Source organism: Schistocerca serialis, chromosome 6, assembly GCF_023864345.2.
Source record: "Schistocerca serialis cubense isolate TAMUIC-IGC-003099 chromosome 6, iqSchSeri2.2, whole genome shotgun sequence".
NCBI classification, from domain to species: Eukaryota; Metazoa; Arthropoda; class Insecta; order Orthoptera; family Acrididae; genus Schistocerca; species Schistocerca serialis.
This window is the reverse complement of record NC_064643.1, coordinates 595739586-595762377: the sequence shown is the minus strand read 5'-3', so window position 1 is coordinate 595762377 and position 22792 is coordinate 595739586. Positions and strand designations below refer to the sequence as shown.

Sequence of the window (22792 nt, the reverse complement as noted above, 5' to 3'; positions counted from 1 at the left end):
CATTTGATCAGTTACAGAATACTACCTAGGAAACACATTTCTTATGAATTCTTTTAGTCTAGCTTACCACCATAAATCTAGAGCATTTCTCTGAAATACATTAAAAATGGAAACCATTCAATTCAGATTTCCACATTAACAACACACAATAAATAAAAATATAAATTTCTTATAACCCTGGCCAAAGTGAATCACTTTATTTGAGAACATTCACTAAATCAGAGAAAGCTCCTTGGCACATTCAAAATACTGGGGTGGAATAATAATAAAATACCATTTAACAGCTGAGTAGTAAATCAACATTAAAACTATTATGTTAAAAAACCGAACTTCAAACAGGGAAACCATGGCAGGGGCAGCTGCAGCAGGCCAGGTCTGAATAAAGTGAAAAACATAATGGGTACAACTGGGTAAATTAATGCCCGGAAGTTATGAGATAGAAATTCAACTGATAAAGGATGTCATAGCATACCAGGAGGCCATAACGTCTCAGAGGTTATGGTGAGACAGGAACTGGCATGCCACCCATGTGCATGTACACAGCCGACACCTGGTGGACCAGTGGGTAACAGATAAGACCCTGTATAGCACTTCCAAATGCTATGAACAACTTGGAAGGCTGAGATAAACCAAGCAAACATATAAATCATACATAATAATCATGGAATATATGAAAATGCTCAGACCAAGACCAAAACTCAATGTGAGCATGGCTCTAAACCCTGACCAAACCTTATGTGTAACAATCAGAATTTTACCAAGAATTATTACTGACTAACCAGTTAATCTTACAATAAGATATAATAATAATTTGATGTAATAATCACACACAACTCTCGGTCAAATTAACTTAATTGACTTAGAAGGAAACAGACAAATCTTGAGTGCTAGCACTCAAACATCTATGTTCGTAATCATAGTGTTTACTTACCACAGCTGTAGGCAATTTTCTAGACACTAAATCAGTCAGGGAAGCAACAAATTCCATTACAAATCAGACTCAATTTCGACCTCTGTGTTCACTAACACACGTGGCGTAAGACAATTAATTTCAGATGCAGCTGACAGATAAGCAGACATTGAACAAATTTTAATTAAAGGAAATTTTAAAACATACAAATGTAGCGCTCAAATAATGTCAATGTCAAATAGAGGCACCAAAAGGTTAATTCCGTTCTTCAAATAGATTGATGGAGAAATACAGGCAATCCTGTGTAGTTGGAGCAACTTCAACATGGGAGGACACATGGCAGTCAAGTAATGAGTACCTTATCTGCAAGGACAGACAAGATGGCGTTAGAAAATGACAGCACTCCAACCCTTATCAGCAAACTATGCCTCCTTCTCCTTAATGTAGGTAAATCGGCTGTGTCTGACTCCAATGTCGTCAACAAGCTGCTCAAGGAAACACAACCTAGGACTTTATTATGGGGCCACCAAGGCACCACCTTGTAACTAGGGAGAGGTGCACTGCATCAGTAGGCAAGGATGTAAACACAGAATGGGTCAACGTGACTCACTTTTTAATATGTTTTCTTAATACAATTCAGTAGTTTTTATAAAGTGCCCCTGTTTCTGGCTCATTACCTCTCCTAACTATAAGATAAATTTTCCTTTTCTGTTTACAACATATTTTTATCCTGTAGTAAGCCATCGTTTTTAGATGGTTTCTCACAATTATAGTTCATTGTTTTTTAGAGAAACTGTTTTCAAATATACTCACAAAGGCATCATGAAATAGATTAAATTTTAAATTAGCATCTGGTTCCTTTACACCTCATTCCAGTTTAACTGTCGCAAGTTTTCCTTAAAACTAAATGCACTAATTTGGAGGACTGTTTTTCATTACTGTATGGAGCTATGTTATATACTGTAACTAGCTATGCATCATGATCAGACAGATCATTCTTAACTGTAAAAGTTTTTATTTGATTAAATTTATCTTGGTTTATAAAAACATTATCTATCAGTGTGCAGCTTTCCTGTACCACCCGATTAGGAACATCAATAACTGACATAAAATTGAAAGAACCAAGTAATCCTTTAGGGTGAGACAGAAAATCCTCACTGACATCCCCACAAACACTAATTTGCTTCGCTCTCTCACACAGGAAGAACAACAAAGAATCTAAGTTTTTCAAAAATAGCTGAAAATTTCCCAATGTGACCCATACATAGCTATAATTATAAAAGTTCCATTATTTAGTTTAAGGTCACATGAATATGCTTCTATATGTTGCTGTACACAACGTATTTTAGTTTCTAAATTTTTCACACTATGATACATTTTAACATATATGGCAACTCCTCTCCCCATAGTGTCTCTTCTTACATGTGCTGAAAGCTTATGTCCAACTACATTTACCTTTTCCACAACTGTGACTATTATGTTCAGACAGGCATAGTACATATATTCCACCCTCAGTTTCCAAATTTTCTAAACAAACAAAAAGCTCATCTACTTTGTTTCTAAATCCCCTGATATTCTGATGAAATATACTAACATTATTTTTCACCATGCTTTTATGACAATCTTGTGACATATGAACATTGTTTTCCACTGTACTTTTATGAGAATCTTGTGATTTTTTAACATCTCTAGACCTGCCTGCCTGAGCTTCTCATTAAGCTTAATTTCGTTCAACTTTGAATCATTGGACAATGATCTTAGCATAAAAAATAGGCACACCCATTTAGACCTGCCATTAGATTTCAAACAATGCGAGCCCTTTTGCATGCTGCTGATCTTCAAAACTGGAAGACTAAACAACTTGATGTCAAAATGGCATTCCTGAATGGTATGTTGGATGAAGAAATTTACATGCAACAGCTACAAGGTTGTGGTGATGGTACAGATCATGTGTCAACTCCTTTGAAGCTTGTGTGGATTGAAGCTATCAGGAAACTTTTTGTTGTTATTGTCATATGCGTAAAAATGCAATGTATCTATCTTGCATTATTTTCTTGTACTTAATGATATTTGCCCAAGTTTCTATTATTATCATCGTTATTATTATTGCATTAATTTTGATGGCACCAAATACATAGAAGATTCTCAAAGGAGAAATAAAACATTTGTATTTGTATTTGACAGAGTTTCCTTACTGAATTCCTCTTCTTGCTCAAAAATGTTGATATGGTCGCTTGAAAGAGTGAGTACTGCTGATTCATGGGTGTATTTTAAAGAGAATTTAATTCTGTTGTTTTTTGTGGATGATGTATTGATAATGGGATTAGATGAAATGACTCATACCTGCCAGAACAATTACAAGAGGAGCTTGATTTTATGTTAAGTGGATAGCTATCTGGGTGTTCAAAGATTTGAAAATTATATAAAGATTAAGCAGAGTGCATAAGCAAAAAGAGTGTTGACAAAATATGGTATGACAGGGGCAAAACCAGTATCATCACCGACTGAACCTGGATGGGTACCTAGTGATTCACCACGAATTAGTGATACTGAGACACATTTAAAATGGGAAACACATCTAGCTACAACATATGCTACTTATATAAATACTGATTTGAGATCACAAGCTTCACCTACTGAAGCCCACTGTAAATAGGTTAAACGAATTCACCAATATCTAAGAACTGCAATTGAATATGGAATCAGGTTTACAAAATTAATGAGTTCTGTTGTAGAATCTTATAGTAATGCCAGTTGTACAGATGAAAAATTGACTAGACATTCAACAAATGGAGTTTTACTGAAGTACTGTGGTGGACCAGTGATGTGCAAAAGTAAACTTTAAAAATGTCTTGCACAGCCCTCAATTGAAACTGAATTTGCCACTGCAAGTAAGAAAAGTAAGTCATTAGTGTGGGTGGATCATTTATTGACAGCTCAAAGAGTCTGGGAACATAACCCCTTTTTAAATGTTGCCATGCAACAATGAAGAGTGCCCCCCCAAAATACACTCCTGGAAATGGAAAAAAAGAACACATTGACACCGGTGTGTCAGACCCACCATACTTGCTTCGGACACTGCGAGAGGGCTGTACAAGCAATGATCACACGCACGGCACAGCGGACACACCAGGAACCACGGTGTTGGCCGTCGAATGGTGCTAGCTGCGCAGCATTTGTGCACCGCCGCCGTCAGTGTCAGCCAGTTTGCCGTGGCATACGGAGCTCCATCGCAGTCTTTAACACTGGTAGCATGCCGCAACAGCGTGGACGTGAACCGTATGTGCAGTTGACGGACTTTGAGCGAGGGCGTATAGTGGGCATGCGGGAGGCCGGGTGGACGTACCGCCGAATTGCTCAACACGTGGGGCGTGAGGTCTCCACAGTACATCGATGTTGTCGCCAGTGGTAGGCGGAAGGTGCACGTGCCCGTCGACCTGGAACCGGACCGCAGCGACGCACGGATGCACGCCAAGACCGTAGGATCCTACGCAGTGCCGTAGGGAACCGCACCGCCACTTCCCAGCAAATTAGGGACACTGTTGCTCCTGGGGTATCGGCGAGGACCATTCGCAACCGTCTCCATGAAGCTGGGCTACGGTCCCGCACACCGTTAGGCCGTCTTCCGCTCACGCCCCAACATCGTGCAGCCCGCCTCCAGTGGTGTCGCGACAGGCGTGAATGGAGGGACGAATGGAGACGTGTCGTCTTCAGCGATGAGAGTCGCTTCTGCCTTGGTGCCAATGATGGTCGTATGCGTTTTTGGCGCCGTGCAGGTGAACGCCACAATCAGGACTGCATACGACCGAGGCACACAGGGCCAACACCCGGCATCATGGTGTGGGGAGCGATCTCCTACACTGGCCGTACACCACTGGTGATCGTCGAGGGGACACTGAATAGTGCACGGTACATCCAAACCGTCATCGAACCCATCGTTCTACCATTCCTAGACCGGCAAGGGAACTTGCTGTTCCAACAGGACAATGCACGTCCGCATGTATCCCGTGCCACCCAACGTGCTCTAGAAGGCGTAAGTCAACTACCCTGGCCAGCAAGATCTCCGCATCTGTCCCCCACTGAGCATGTTTGGGACTGGATGAAGCGTCGTCTCACGCGGTCTGCACGTCCAGCACGAACGCTGGTCCAACTGAGGCGCCAGGTGGAAATGGCATGGCAAGCCGTTCCACAGGACTACATCCAGCATCTCTACGATCGTCTCCATGGGAGAATAGCAGCCTGCATTGCTGCGAAAGGTGGATATACACTGTACTAGTGCTGACATTGTGCATGCTCTGTTGCCTGTGTCTATGTGCCTGTGGTTCTGTCAGTGTGATCATGTGATGTATCTGACCCCAGGAATGTGTCAATAAAGTTTCCCCTTCCTGGGACAATGAATTCTCGGTGTTCTTATTTCAATTTCCAGGAGTGTACTTATGGACTGTTCTGAGCTATCAATTCAAACAATAAAACTATGTCATTGGGCTATTCTAACTCCCACAATCACCTGTTTCTAGTTATCCAGCACTCATTAACCCTTTTGTGTTATAGGTGGCTAGAATGGCTATTGGAAACAACAGCAGTGTAGGAGGAAAAATTAGTGAAGTGTGCATTAAATGTAGTAACTGTAGCAGTATCTGCACCGATAGTGATAGTTCCACTACTATTTGAAAGATGTGAATGTCTATGTGGGACCATTTAGAATATTAGGTGGTGGACAGTAATTTAAAATATAGAAATAAGTCAAATGTCTGTACAATTTTTGCATATCTTTTTAAACATAATTTTTATATATGGTATCACACTCTCATGCACTTTAGTAGAACAAACTGAGAAAAAAGGACATCTCTTGGATAGATTTTAATGCACTGTAGTGCTGAAACTGTTTATTCGTGGAATAAGCAAGTACAAATACGACGTCCATCAGCTATAGCTTCAGAAACTGTGGAATCGAGATTGTACTCGTACTATCTGACAAGCTTTTGTTACACGACCTGGACATAGGACACTTGATCTGCTCAGCCAATGAGGACACAGAATGTGAGCACATTACACATTATGAAATCAGTAATCATATAGTCACTGTTGTGTACATAGTTCCGCGTAGTCAGCGCGTACACAACTTCCCCAATAGAGCGCGCCCCGCTAAGCACAAAAGCGCAGGCGCAGCGCTCGTCCGTCTCCACACTACGAGATGGCGCTGTCTTAGAGATGGACCAAATTCTGCTTCCGCCGATCCGCGTATTAATATGTAACGCAGCCAATGAGATTGCTGCTAACATAACCTTTTCTCCTCGCGGATCACACTCGCGCAGTAATACCTGAACTCGTGAGGTATTGTAACGAGTGGACAGACCTCCGATTAGTCAGTCTGCATCAGTCTGCATCAGTCCGCATTAGTATGCATTAGTCTATAGTCAAGTTTCAGTCTGCGCCTAATAAGATTATCATATTCCTGAACATAGCCATGAAGAGAATTGTATAAACACTTTGTCAAGTATCAGAGATATGTGAGAATAAGATTAATGTACCAAGACAAAAGGAATTTCAGATTGTCAATTGTAAATAGCATCCAGAACCAAGTTAAGTAATTTTTATGCTGGTTATTATTTTAATAAATGTGTGTGAAAATTAATCAAGTTCTGTTTAAAGTGGGTCACCGTCAATCTGCTACTCTAAGCGTGTAAGTGGCATTTCTATCATCTGACGTAACGGAAGAAGATAAACATACCATGATAAGACCACGAGACATATTGCTGACACTCGCCTACTTCATTAGAGCGACAAGTCAAATAATCTGATGGTGTGTGTACCGAAGGTCTTACAGAACGCACACCACAGTCACATTTTCAATATGTGAACAAACAAACAATGAATAACCCTTGGAAACTAAAATTATTGAAGTTCAGTTCCTACATTACACATTAAAAATCAAGGTAGATTAATTAAGTATAAGGTACAGTATTCTATGAACTTTCTAAACTTATTGAAACACTTATCAGCAGTCAGTGAGTGAGAAAATCAATTTAGAACATGTTTCAGTAAGAGATCAAGCAGCAGACATTTCTACTAATGGTCTATCAATGAAGATGTTATCAAGAATGAAAACTTTGACTGGAATGACTGAGTTAAATCTTTGATTCAATAAAAAATATGAACATTTTGCGAGATGTAATGGAATACATAAATTACAGCTTCATATTTTATTATATATGTAATGATATCTGTGTTACTGTGTATGTTCGTAGGTGAGCTGCTGTTGTTGTTGTTATGTTGCCATGAGTGACATGTTGATAAACAACACTCACTAAATCTTTGTTTATGCAGTGTATTAGGTTTTTATTCCTAACAGTGTGTATATGTATGAATATAAATATGTTGTGGTCAGAGGATCATTTGTGCCCTTAGTATGGGTCACACCTGCAGTGGTGTATATTGAAGTAGCATTTACCTATAACTACTGTAGACCTAGTACCCTTTGTCCTCTGTGCAAGGAAGAACCTTTTCTTATCCTACCACAAGAAAGTATCGATTGATTGGTAATAAATACTGTGGTCTTTGTACGTTTTGTGCTCTGTACAGGAGGCAATTTCTACTTTTCTTCCTACAGGGAAGTAGCGATTTTTCTGGTCGGATTTTATCTCATATACGAGAGTCTGCCAGTAATGGTAAAGCTAGTATTTACAGTGCTGGAGGAAAGAGATTGCCAATCTTACACTATGAAAAACACACTCTAGTTTACTGCTTGTGTCAATCACCTGACTAGTTTCTAGATTAAGGTTACTACTCCAGATTAATAAATGTGTCAGTCCAATGATGAGTTTCTAGATTAAGGTCACTGGTATATAATTTTATTTTATCTGTATAGTGCGATTTTGTAGCTTTAATTTCTTAAAGTGTGACAACTGGTATGTGTTTTTACTATTTCCTACAGGGTGATACCTTTAGTATGATTTCAGTTTTGATCAAAGGGAATTTCTACTATTTGGAGTTTACTAAATTAAAACATGGTTTGGTTTTTTATAATTTACTAAGGGTAGTTAACTTAATTATTGTATCTGTAGTCAAGTTTAATGTTATTTTGCCGTGCCTAAAGTATTCTTGAATGGTATAAATTTGTGGGTAATTTGAAACAGTGTCCAAACAGCTCGTAGTAAGAATATTTCATGGTTTTGCACAAAAAAGTACACAAAGTTTTCTGAATACTAAATATAAACTAAATATCTTAGGTGAATCTGTAAAACAAATACATAAGTACATTATGGTACGTTCGCTGAAATGCCAATACAGCCCTTTGTTGTAATATTTGGAAAACTGTGATATGTCACGTGTGACAGGTCACATAAAACAGAACCTATTTCCATATAGTACCCCTTAAACTTCATTTATGATAGAAAGATGAAGCTAAATGATAATACAGAAGTATTATGAAATTAGCAGAACCAGTCCCATTAAAGTTCATGTGATCCTTTGACTTGGAAAGAAATTAAGAATAATAATAACGAAAATATTTACCCACTAGGTTAGCAGAGAGTGCTAATGCACTGCCTCTGGACTTGGGTAGACGTGATGGCCCCGGGTCGCATCCGCCCAGCGGCTTAACGACGTGGACTGGTGTGCTGACTGTCCTGGATGTGGTTTTTAGGCGATTTTCCACATACCCCTAGGTGAATACTGTGCTAATTCCCACATCCAGCCTCAGCTACATGACTCGCAGACATTTGAAACACGGTTTACACTAGACACAGATAGCTGGGGTACTCTGATTCCTTGCTGGGGGGTGTGGAGTGGCAGTAGGAATGGTATCTAGCCACCCCTTTAAATTAACCATGACAAATCCGATTGTCACAATGCCGACCCAGCGGCAACTGCGCGACGAGACACAAGTCAAAGAAAGAATACGGAAATATTTATACAAAAATATTTTTCTACTTAGCTGATATAATTCATAAATAGTAGCTTTCGAAAGCAAACTGGAAATGGTGTGAATGATCTGAGTTGGTTAATGAATAATTTACATAAAAGAACAGCAAACATGATTATGTCCCAGTATTTGTTATATACTGGAAAAAATATAGTTCTTCTTGTAAAACTTAACATTTTAATTAGATTATTTGAGAAATAGAAACACATTTACTGATTTATATGGGGCAACATATGTGATGTTACAGAAGTCAGCCAAAGTAAATTAAGGATTTTTCCCAAAAGCAATAGAGGTTCAAAAGTTTCTACTCTCTGCAAATGAGCTAAGATGTCTACAATGAATTTTGTTATAATGTCTCTGATTACAAGAAGACATATCTATGTATATGACATTCTGTATTAGTTGATATGTTTTTATTATTTGATGAGGTATTCCTCCAAGTTGGAGTTCATCAGCAGACAGATCTACATTCCAGCAGGTGCAGAAATGGAGCTACGAACACTGTATGGAATGCCAAGGAGCACCTCAGAGCACACTACCTCTTGAACTGCTGTAGGATTATTGTACTAGAGGACCAACGCTTTCAGTAATGTAACGTAGGATGAAAAAGGAATGAAAAGAAATTGTAAGAACTTTTGATTTTCAGTTGGTTGAACGCCACTACATCATGAAGAGCATGTTTATTTCGAATATGTAATAAGCTTCATCGTTAAGTGAAACTTATGAAAGTCGATTCAAAGAATAATGTAAGAGGAATACTTATTACTCACTAACAGTGAGGGACCCATACCAGAAATTTATGTTTCACTACCTAACTCCTTTCAGTTTCTACTAATCTTCGCAAATACAGCGACAACTATTGTCTGGAAATAATTAGTTATATTAATTATAATATTAATTATACCATTAAATAGATGACAAAATTGATCTGTTCTGTATGTGAACACTTTTTTGGTCATGAGTCTTCTGATTGGTTTGATGTGGTCTGCTATGAATTCCTTTCCTTAAAGGAAAACATTGTGTCCAATCAAACTTTGTGATTAGAAACATAATTGAGTTGATATCATTTTCTCAGCGTGTGTTAATATACTGTACCTTTGTTAGTCATCTTTTCCAGAATGTCTAAAAAAGACAGAAATTTTTCCCCTATACGAAAGGATGACAGATCCTTCAGTAATAATTATCATCTATCATTATCATTATCATCTATCATTATCATCTCTCATCTAATCTCTATGATTCCTATATTTTCCATAACAATTGAATGTGTATATCCATGACACTATGTTCTAGACACAAGATGTTAAAATGAAGTAAGTGTACAAACTTCAACAAATATTGTCGATACTACATGTAGAAGAGACTGTATCGTGTAAAAATGTCGATAATTATTTCATTATTTCTGTAATAATTTAATTTCTGTGTGAATTAAAACTATTATCAGAGAACTACAATCATAGACAATGGCAATTATTATCTTTTTTGTTATCTGTAATAATTGTGGTTTACTTGTTCTTCCTGTGCTAACCGATGAACTGTTTGGACATGAGATATGTGAGGTCTGTAAAGAGAAAGCTCGTAACTATATTGTTAATTATTATTTGAAAAATAGAGCCGCTATTGTCTAGACGTGGATTTGTATTTATTTCAATTGTAATCCAATATAATTAATGTTTTTAAGTGTTAATTTTCAGCTCCGCAGTTAGGAGCGCAGCCATTAGCACTAGTAACTTACAGTGGAGTTTACTACTAGCTGGTATAAAAAACATGAAGTATATTTAATTGAGAATAATTTTAAATGCTAAAGAACAGAGAGCAAAAGGCTTAAAGACTTTTACCAAAGTATATTAACTTGATATAAAAGGAATCAGGAATAACAATAGACAAATTGACTATCGTCTGTCTGCCGCCATCTTAGCAAAAATATCTCTGTGGCAGTTTTGAATCGAGAATTTTAACAAACATAAATGTTGTTAGATATAAATGAATGGAAGTAAATGTGCACTGGTGGTCCTGAATCTAGTTTAAAAGACAGAATTCAACTCAGATTGGATCTTCAAAAATAGTGCTCACAGCACATTACGTAATATCAATTTCTTATTTGCTGATGTATGAAGCCTAATTATTTCTGACGATTTACATGAAATATTTTAATAGGAGACATACGTCAGTGCTGTGCATGGGTAGTATTTTGTGACTAAATGTTCTTTTTGCTGAGAAAAGTGCTTCCATCTTAAGTATAAGTTGTGTAAAATCTGTTAAATGATATGCAATTTAGTGCCACTCACACTACTTTACAGACAACATTTCTACACAACGTCAAGGGCAGATATCTTTAGCAGAGTGAAAAATATTAGCCAGGATAATCATTTTCGAGATCAAACGAATTGTTATGCTGACAATAGGTAATTGGTTTTATTTTTTTTATCTACCTGAAATATCATTTATAAGTATTAAAGTCACAAAGTACTATAAACTGGTACCGCCACAAATGTTGCACACAACTGCAAATGAGTATGCATTAATTTACTAATAATAACTGGATTGCATCTCAGTAGGATTTCAGTCCCCTCTTGTTGATATCTAAAAGTGTTGAAGAGGTCATTTCTTTTGTGCAAATCTGTTTTGACTCAAAATTATCTGCTGAAGCCACACTAGTTGATCTGGCAAATGCATTTAATTCTGTAAACCGTTAAATATTACTGGAGATTCTGTAGTGTTACTTCTTTAGATGTTTTGAACTCTCTCTAGCTGAATCCTATTTCAGTAATGGAAAACAAATTGGGAACTATGAGAATGAAAAATCATACCTCGTGAATATTACTCAAGGGATTCCCCAAGGATCGTTGTTTGGGTAACAACAATTTCTAATATATGTAAATATATGAACCTGACAGCCCCATCTTTTCAGTAACAGTTATAAAATGTTTGTTAAAAAGTTCTGCAACACTATACACATCTGTCACCAATGTATCGTTTAGTCTTAATGCTATTTGTTCCTCTTCATGTCTGGTTCTACCAGTCTCCTCCTTCACTATGTCCCATATTGTCTTTATTTTGTTATCTGATATGACTATCTTTTCCTTGTAATATATTTGCTTTGACATCCGTATTACAGTCTTTAATATTTTGCAGTATTTCTTATAATGTGCTATAGTATCAACATTGGAAATGTTTTGGATTGACTGATACAGTTTTCTTTTTGTTTTACAAGATACCCCTATTCCTCGGGTAATCCATGGCTTCTTTGTAGACTTTGCTCTAACCTTGGTAAGTTTCGGGGGAGAGCAGTGTTCGAATAAGGTAAGCACTTTATTAGCAAAAATGTTATATTTTTCATTCATGCCATGAGCACTGTAGACATCAGTCCAGTGAATGTCTCTGAGGGGTGTCCTAAAATAATCAATTTTTGGCTTATTGATTACCCTCTTGAGCTCAGATTTAGCAGATTTTATATTCTGTTCAGTATTAACATTTAACAGAAGGAACTGCATGTCACTGTCTGAGAGGCCATTGACTATTGGTTTTGTAATATAATTTTGTTCATTGGACTTTTCTATAAAGATATTATCAATGGCTGTTTGTGAGCAAGTGGCTATCCTAGTGGGGAACTTTACAGTGGGAATTAAGTTGAATGATAGTGTTACTAACTCAAATAAGTTCTTATTGGGAGAGTCTTTAAGGAAATCTACATTGAAATCACCAGCAAACACTATTTCTTTGTTTTTGGTTGTTAAATAGGCCAGTACAGCTTCATGGTGGTTTACAAACAGATTAAAGTTACCTGCAGGTGCTCGATATATACTTAATATTATGAAGGATTTTTTGTGAAATTCTAATTCTGTTGCACATGCTTCCATATGCTGTTCTAGGCAAAACTTATGAATGTCTATGTTCTTAAATTTATTACAGTTCCTGATGAATGTGGCAACTGTATTTGTAAACAGCCGTCATTCATTATTTATATGGTGTGTGAAGTAACTAACATGTTTCTCAGGAGCTATTGCGTAGTTCCTATTATGCTTTCTTTCACTGCCAACAGATATGCTACATTCTTTTGCGAGATAATTCTACTGATTATAGAATTTTTTATCTGGCATGTGGAGGTCAACATGTGCATGTCTGGAAAATCCAAAACTAGAATATATTGTTATTTTTGGTTCCAACAGTTAGGTGCTATCAGCTCCAGTCTCTCTTTAAGGTCAAATCACACTAAACATTAAAGGTCATTTCACATTGGCCTTCACATCATGTAACATCACATCACAGCACCAACACGTTTTCTTGGAAAGAAGGTTCTGACAACTGATGACATCGATCCTTTTTGATCACATGACCCCAAGCTCATTTCCTCCCAATTCACAGCCATGTGCACAGCTTTGTATTTCGTTTTGTCGCAGTTTTTGTTATTAATCTCAGTTGTCTGTTATTTTTATTATTTGTTATTAATTTTTTGTTTTATTATTTCCTTTGTTAAAATTTCTAATTTTGTAATAAATGATGAAAGATTAATTAAAACAGTGAGGCAGCAGTCTGAACACTACACCCTGAGTGTGCTAAATTACTTGTCATCTACTACATTTATTAACCGGATTTTTATATATACTGATACAATATGTACAATGATACAGACTGCAAAAATGCTGCAGGTAGAAGTGAAAAAAGTACTACGTATAGAATCAGATTGATTAGTGAGTGGAATTTATTTGTATGTTGTCAGGCAACTATAATGTTTCATAAAGAAATGGACTGAAACCTCCAGACACTGCAAGAGTGGTAAAATGGTTTTTTTAGTATACATCAGGTAATACATGTTGGTGGCAGGCTTGCTTTTTGTTAAGTAGTGTTCTAGACTGTGTGTGAAAAAGTTTTGCAAGCATCAGTGGTAAGTGCTTATGAGGATTTACTAGCTAACCCCAGTACAAAAAAGGCATTTGAACTATTAAAAGCCAAATTCAAGATACAAAGAAAACTTATAAATCTGGAAGGGAAAGATAGTGAGTGAGGTATGACTTGCCAAAAATCTGCACTGTACTGGCAACTAACCTCAATCTCAAACAAACCAATTTTTCATGGGACATGACGGCAGCTCATAACACTGTGTTCCTTTTAGTTATTCTGGGTGCAATTTGACGTAACAAATGAAAAACTTGTTCTTTGATCTTCTAAAATACTTATAAAATGCAGATTATCCTTCCTCGAGTTCCTTTTATAGTGGGTAAAGTTCCCTTCTGTTCCACATAATAACGTTTTCGGATACACACTCTATTTGCGGTGTTTTTTCACTTCTGTCTTCTCTAAATACAACATATCCCTGCAACCTGCATACAATTTGAGTCCAATAAATGTCATTTTCGTACAAATGTGGACTTCAGCATCGCTGTATATAAGCTACTGCATTGTTTATGTGCACTTCACGTGTAAAACAGTTGACAGTCATCTGTGTGAAGATAGCAATATCAGTGAAAAAAAAACAGTTGAGGGTAGCGATAGGTTTTGAGATCAAGTGACTTGAACTGATTTCGCGTTCCATGATGTGATTGCCATCCAATAGTTTTCGTCTGGATCATTGCAAAAACTTGCCTGCAACATTTGTGGCAAATGCAATGTCTGGTCTGGAAGTCTGTGCTATTTACAGAAGATTTCCTACAACGTCCAAATAGGGTACACTTTCCTTACATTCCCTGTCCTTAACAGCTAATAACAGTTTTGCATTATTTTCCACTGGGGTAGAAATAGGCTTACAGTTTTCCATACTGATTTTCTTTCCATACAGAGATCGATCAACCATAATTCTTCTCTGTTGGCACTTCTTAGAATCTTGATAACTAAGTGTAGATTAATTTCCCCTAAGTCATGCATATTAAATTTTGATCATAACTGTTTATTAAATAGGTCCATTTTTTGACACTATAGATCAAAAAAATTTTCTACCTATATGGCCGTGATTGTGATTTCTTTCTTTCTTCTTTTATAACATTAATTTGGATCTCCTTTTGACTGCGACTTGCCCAGTTTTATCAAAGTTTTATGTAAAGATTTATTTCAGCAATAATCACTCTGCTTTAATCCATACATGCCTTTCTTCGAATATCAAATTTTCCTTTCCCTTGAAAATGTCTTTTAACTTTATCACACATATATTTCCTCTCCAGCTTTCAATTCAGATAGACTATTTTCACATCCATTTGATGAATTAATAGGTCTTCCCTTACTGCAAAAGCTAAAAGCTATCTTAATGATGAATATTTCACCACTGGTGAGAAAGTCTCATTATAATCTGTTCCTTTTTTCTGGCACTATCCTGTACTACCAATCTGCCCTTAAATTTTGGTGTTTCAGTCTCAGGATTTTTAATATTGAATACTCATCTTGTTCTTAGCAGCTTTTTTTCAAATCTGTCAACCCATTCTTATGTATCAGTATTTAAAAATGATTGTAATTCTTTTTCAGTAGCCTCTTTACAATTCTGAGCATTGCTATTTGCCAAAGCCTTATCCACTACGATAGCTTCACTACTGAAGGTATGGGCAACATAAATTTCATACTCTGGCTATTTTTTGTTTTTTTTTATACAGTAGAACGTCTCAAACTGTCTTTTTTATATTGAATCTTCTTTCTCAGTTTCATTCTAAGACAGCTTATCCGCTTTCTCTTTATCCTTATCTTGCTCTGTTTCAGTTTCCATGTCTTTTTTAGCACTAACACACATTATTTTTGGTTAATTGCTGTATTATTTTGACTACTTTCCTTTCCCTAAAATGCTACATCTATACTGCTTATTATCTTCTTATTCACAGGATTACAAAATCTTTATCCTTTTGAATCCTCGCTAATAAAAATATATTTCTGAGGTTTCGAAATTTGAACCATGGCTTTACATCCTAAGGCTTTTGAGTACCACTTCTTTATGGGTGGTTTTCCTCTCAGAACTACTAGAATTAACATGATTCTTTCCTTTAATACTCACCGTTTCGTTACACAGTGGTGAAAAATATCCATTATTCCGACATCTGAAACGTTTTGTTGGTTTCTTCTTCTTCCAATGCTGTTTCTGTCTTTTGAGTGTAAGAATCAGGCTTATTTTTTATTCCCTGTATAATCTTTACCTTCACACTATTGTCTGTAATGGGTATCCCAAAACTTTCCAAATGCATAATCATAGGTTCACATATTTCTCTGGTAGTCCAGCTAACAACAAAGTGACAATCTATTCTTCTGCAATTTCAAAGCCAATGTTCTTCAGACAATTTGAGATTGAAATTACTTCATTCATGTATTCGTTCACCTTTTTGCACTTGCTCAATTTTGTAATTATCATCTCATGAAGTAATCCTAGTTTCTGCTTAAACATCCATTTTCAAATGCGTTTTTCAGTTTGGCCCAAACCTCCTTTACTGATGTAGTCTTTTCCATATGAACATCATTTACTGGATCAAGCAAAAGGATTAGTTTTGATTTCTCCTTCCGACCCTTAGCAGAAAAACTTAATTCCGTATGTTTCAATGTACCTTTTACAGTGTTACACAGGTCATACAAGTGCAAATACGCCTCAGTACCAAATTTTCAAGCTGCATACTACTCGCGACCTACAACCTATTCTATTTGCAGTATATGTGCTGTACTCAGATTAACAGTCATTTTTCTTCACTGTATACACAATGCAACTTTATATGAACTTCTGCGCACTTTTCCCACAAAAATGTCCCTATGAAATTTATTATTTCAGTTTATTTCAATGCTGAGCCCATAAATTGTTGAATTCTTTAGTTTAGCGCAGCGAAATGACGTGGAAAAATTGTTTAGGGACAAAATAAAAACTTATATTTTATTAACACATAATAGAATACCAATTTACAGAGGTCTAATACGCAACTATACACACTGGAAACATACTTTGTTCACATATCTCCACAAATACACCTTGACAGAACGGTGCTGTGATGTGAAAATGGCATGATGGCCAGTGAAAATTGGCCTTAATGGAACAGAACAGCAGGTGATGTCACCATCAAATGCTGATATTTCACTTTACGCAGAATATCAATGCAATGTCAATACCGAACTATGAAACCGAGGATGCAGGATACAATCATTCTTAGAAGAAGTTGGAATATAATATGGGAATTAAGCTACTGGCAATGACAAAGTTTATTAATAGCCCAAGCAAATTTCATAAGAGACGTTCTTGGTAAAATCTGTATGGTAAATTGTTGAGAAGTGAAACAGTAGGAATAGTGTCGCCCAAACATTTCAAAATACCGATAGTTCATTAGTACAGAAAACATTTACACAGAAACACATCACACAATACCATTCCCCACACCAACATCAATGTAAAAACTGGCGAGCCCTGACAATGACGACATAGTGACCGCTACCAGCACCCCCTATAGTGGAAAGTCTGCGTGCCCGCTCAGTGACGTCACGCACAGAGTCTGGTGCCAGTGCTTGCAGTCTGTTTGGCCACAGCAATAGACTGTAAAGGGATCCGGACGAAGAAATTTCGTAAAGGACCCCTCGGATACACAAAAGCATGAAGACACCAAACTGACACAGGTGTGATCCATAGAAGCAACTGTGAAACAAAGTAACAGAATAATTCAAAGTAATTCTCAGACTGTGTGTCCTATAGAACTATGAAATACTTAATGGTAGTGCTTTTTATGAGACAGACACTGTTTTGCTTTTGTCTTTCAGCTGCTATTTCCTAGTCGATATATCAATTCATAACTTACATAAAAACTGACAATATAATGAAGCTAATACAGTGCCAGTTATGTGCTACCCAGTAGGCTAAACATAAACACACAATTGTTTCAAATATTTTAGTTGTTTATCTATAAGTCAGCAGTGTAGGCCACCGGCATTTATCTGAAATTCCAGACCCAGAAAGTAAGAATTTGTAAAATACACAAGTATTTTATTTTATTTTTTGCACTTTTTCACAGTTTCTCCTTTCGAATTTTCTGATAGCCTATTGATCCGTTCATGTACTCATTCATTTCTCCTTTCTGTGGTTTTAAAGCAAAATATTTATTCGTGTATTACAAAGTCAGAAGCTTACTATAATCACTAACAGTAACATTCCTTGCATTGAACTTCAAATTCCCAACAATAATTTATTGAAAACAAACGACTGAGACACTGCTTTTACATAATTTTCAATTTTTGGGTATTCCACATTCCTTGTTTTTGAACAGGCAACTTCCTGAAGAGTTTTACAGCAGAAAAAAACAGAACTAAATACTAGAACCAGAATACATCAAAACTCATCTGTATCTTATGTGCATGTACTTAATCACAAACCGACTTTTATTCCTTACAATAAACAGTAAGTATAAAGAGATACTGAGATAGGCCTATTTAACTAATTAAGTATGAATGTGCTTAGGCTATACTGCGTGAACTTGCAGAATATAGAATTCCTATAACCTAAACCAGCTAAACTGTAGAACTGCCAGGACAAGAAAACGAAACACTGTTTTCTTTGGCACTTATGCACTTAAGATCTTATATATTAGTCAAAATGTCGCTGACCTTCCACACTGCATAAGTGCCTATTCTTTGTTAGCACACTTAGCCTCTTTTAGGAAATAAACCAAACAAATACTCACTATTCAACTTGAAGAAGGACTAAAGTTATCTCTGCGAATACTTGACAACTATTTCTTCCTCGTTGCTTCATCCTCCTTCCCGGAGGATTTAAACACAGTCACTTTTGGTTGACCGTCGTAATTTCCCCTACAATTCGGCGCAGAGCATGGAAACGGCATTTGGCAGGCAACGAAATTTTCACAGGCAAGAAAAACAGTTCATCAGTTTAGTGCACAGAAAATAAACAATCAAATCATGTACACTAATGCAGGAACACCATTCACTATAATAGTAAACTGATTCGAAACGCGCCGCACAACTGTTCACAAGCACTGTCCCATAAAACTGTTGAAAAATAGTTAGACTCCATGTGTAGCCATGTTATGACGTCACGCACTACGTGGACAGGCTTTCTTTTACAGGGGGTGCTGCCGCTACTCACGTCGACTGCTGTGTCCACACACATTAGCTCCGTTCACGCCATCCATAGATACGGTTGTGTTGCGAATTCAGTGACTGCATGGCAACAAATGAATGGCGTAAACCGCCAAGTTTGAATCCACCGCTTGGAGCGCTGAATAATGTTGTTGCCTACTCCTTGGAGTTATAACTTTTGTTTTTATGTTTATTTTGTTCCTTTGTTACTGTTTTGTTATTTACAAGTTTCATATAGCAACTGTAATACCAAGTAATAAACCGTTCAAGTATATTCTCAGTGCGTGTTTGAATATTTATTAAGTAAGGGTAGCTCTACACGACGAAAATATACCCGTCAATGGTGACCCCGACGTGATCCGCGGTGGGAAAACCGGTGCCTTGACAAAATTGATTATAGAATGGAATCGCCTGCAGTGTCGAGACTGGCTGTTCGCCTCCCGCCGTTTTAGCTACATAATCCAGTTCTATGGTTCGCTCAGGTTGAGGCCAGCTTTTGCTATGCTAGAATTACAGCTAATAGTAAGTCAGCTCGAGCAACGCTACGATTACGAAGTTCAAGACATAATCACAGCACCACCGACGGAGAATGCATACGAAAGATTAAAGGCTGAGCTTATATGTAGAGTTGCAGCATCGCAGGAAGACCGTATCAGAAAAGTGCTGACTCAGGAAGATGTAGGCGACAGAAAATCGTCTCAGTATCTGCGTCACCTCCGCAGCAAGGTGGACATCGGAACAGTGCCCTACAATCCTCTGCGTACACTATGGAGCAGCCGTCTGCCGCTGCAGGTTTAGGCGATCGTCGCATCGCAGACAGAGATATCCCTGGACGCTGTTGCGGAACTGGCCGACCGGATCCGAGATGCCATCGCTCCGAACCAACAGGTTAGTGCAGTGACAATGTCTGGTAGTGTAGCGTCTGTGGCCCTTCCCGTTTCACGAGCAGATTGCGACGCTCTGTCCGCCAAAGTTGACGCAGTGAGCGCACAGTTTGGCACACTGTTGTCACAAGGAGGTCCTAGTCGCTACAGAGGATGTAGCTGCAAACGATCTAGGAGCCGTTCCTCGACTCAGTCTGTATCAGATGCTGGTCCAACCACTTTCTGGTACCACAGAAGATTTGGTGAGCAAGCTAAAAAGAAGAACAGTTGCTGTATGTAACTTGTAAACAACAAAACAGTAATCAAGGAACAGCATAAACATAAAAACAAAAGTTGTAGCTCCAAGGAGTAGGCAACAACATTATACAGCACTCCAAGCGGTGGATTGAAACTTGGCGGTTTACGCCATTCATTTGTTATAGCGCAGTCTCTGAATTCGAGTCACAACTGTATCTATGGATGACGCGAAAGGAACTAACGTGCGCGGACAAAGCAGTCGACATGAGTAGCGGTTGCTACAACCTCCTGTTCCACTTGTCCTGTTCCATTGATGGCTTGTGCAAACATCTCGTTCCGTTTCGACATCAAATGTGAATCGACCTTTATACACAATTGCCTTCCAAATACAAAAGAAATGCGTAATAGGTATAGCCTGAGGAAGTTTGTACATCGAGATAATAATCATCAAGCATTAAAGATAGATAATCCTACAATTAGACTTAAGGAAAAACAGTCTAGTTATGTATTTTCACGTATAAAGCTATTTAATACGTTATTTTCACAGGTACATAACTTTGCGCTAGAGGTGTATAAAAATAAAGAACACTAACTGCTGAAAGAAAAATATTCTTATGTGCTCAAAGATTTTGAAAACTAATCTAAAAGTAATCTGAATTACTGAATACTTCATAAGGCTAATTGCACCTTTATTCAATAAATTTGGCTTTTGCTTTTGTATATCGATCTTTTATATTTATGCTTGCATCTGTTCTGTATCATTGAAACGTATTTCCTTTGAAGTTAACTGCTCTCTGGTTTTTGTATAACGTCCTCTTCTCCAGAATTTACTTTCGATATAGGGACAGCAAAAATAAAATTTGTATTACAGAACTTTAAATGCTCTACCCTGCCTTGTCAACTGGTCGCAGCTGAGATAGTACTGCCTGTTCAGTTTCTGAGTAACGAAAATCGTCTGTGTTACATAGGTTCATAAAGGTACAAAACTAATGTCAAAATAAATTAGTAATCGTTTCAAGCGCAACTTAAAGGGTTATTGGAAATCTGATTTCGGCACAATTTCACAGTCGCAAAGCACGGACGCAAGTGAAGTCTTTGATAAGTAGAACCATTGGGCCGCACTTACACTTTGACAGTTTGCCTGAGGTAATTGTCATTTGTCTTTGCAGCTTCAAATCTTTGGTAATGTTATTGCGAATGTGGTGTAAGCTAATAGGGTTGGAAGGGCGTGTGTTTTGTATTCTGTTATGGGAGTCACTAACGTTTATTGTGAATATTAAATACAGACAATTACATATGTGATGACATTCGTAGATGACTATTTTAGCTACTTCTCTTTTTTGAACGTTATACAGCATCATGTTGGCCAATTGTTTAATGAAATTTTTAGTGCATTTAACATAACCTCCACTACACCTTTGACGGCTAATTTGTCGTCGAGGTATGCAACGGATATTCTTGACAGTTTGATTAACTGGCTAGCATTTGATGAATTTCAGATAAAGTTGTTAAATGGTTTCTTGTTCATACTTGTGGCAAATTTGGTACTCATTTTCTTGTCTTGGAGGGTGTACGGAGAACAAATATCAGAGCGATTTTTGAAACCAGGTTAGTAGGGTTGACGGCAGTTGTAAGATTTTTATGACTGCCACTGTAGTGTTGTCATGGTATTAATGTTTTGATCTGCACAAGAAGGTCCAGCGGTGTCGTCCTCTAGAATATTTTTAAAACAATGAAATTGAATTTTTTAGTATATAACACTAACTTACGGAAATTACAGCATGAGCATATTAGCCCCTTTTCAGTAATGTTTTTCCGTGTGTATTGTGATTATCGTGATGTACTTAGTACTATATAGTCCTATCTTGCTTAACCAGGCACCAGAAATTGCTGTTGCTTAATGCCATTTTTAGACATAGAAATAATGATGGAATTCTAAAATGTTATTTCACAGAACTACAAATGGGTATATACATTTTTTTCTTTTTATTTATTTATAACATACAATTGCAGTTAGCCTAATTAAAATTATTAAGAAAATGCAGAATTTAAAAAAATGAAATTCACCTAGGTAGAGACATGGCCTCCTTACTTACCATGAACGACATAACCAGTGCCATTCAAAAACAAGCAATTTTTGTGCCATTCAGAAACAAATAACATTTTATTTTTTCTGATTTTCTTCCGTAACCTAAATGTTATTGATACAGTCTTTCTCTCTGTCATCCTCACTGAAAACAAACAATTTGGCTCCTTTGATATGCACTGTATCTTGAAAAGTTAGTCTTTCTTTCCTGTTTTTGATGCTGTCCAATCACTGATTACTCATCATGGGCTGATTGCATTTTTTTTACACTCACATTTACTCCTTGAGCTTTGAAGTCATACAGCCATATATATGATTTTGAACCCAGAAGCTTGCCTTTTGTGGGCTTTGTTCTTACCAACTGAGCTATCCAGGCAAAACTCATAACCTGTCCTCAGTTTCACTTCTACTATTTCTCTCCTATGCTTAGAAACAACTGTGTTGCAGAGAAATGGTTTTGCCACAGACTATTGGTTTGTTTTGAGAATGAATGCTGTGTTATTGAAGTGTGGAAAGTAGCATAGAGGTGCTAGAAGAAGTGAAGTTGTGAGGACAGTTGTAAGGCATGCATAGATGGCTTAGTCAATAAAAACATTGCATGTAAAAGACAAGGTGTGAGTCCCATTCAGTTTGGCACACAGTCTTAATTTGTCAAGAAGTTTCACAACAGCACACGTGCTGCAGACTGGTGAAAAACCCACTCGGAAAAGTTGATGGCT

At 37.2% G+C, this 22792-nt stretch overlaps 1 protein-coding gene across 1 annotated transcript in view; it reads left to right on the top strand.

The window, feature by feature from the left end:
* Positions 1-21457: 21457 nt before the first annotated feature.
* The window catches only part of LOC126484628 (UBX domain-containing protein 6), a 63999-nt gene continuing 62664 nt past the window's right edge, over positions 21458-22792 (top strand). The window contains exon 1 of the mRNA XM_050108216.1: positions 21458-21595. The gene's annotated coding sequence lies outside the window, so the exon portion shown is untranslated. The remainder of the gene's footprint in view (positions 21596-22792) is intronic.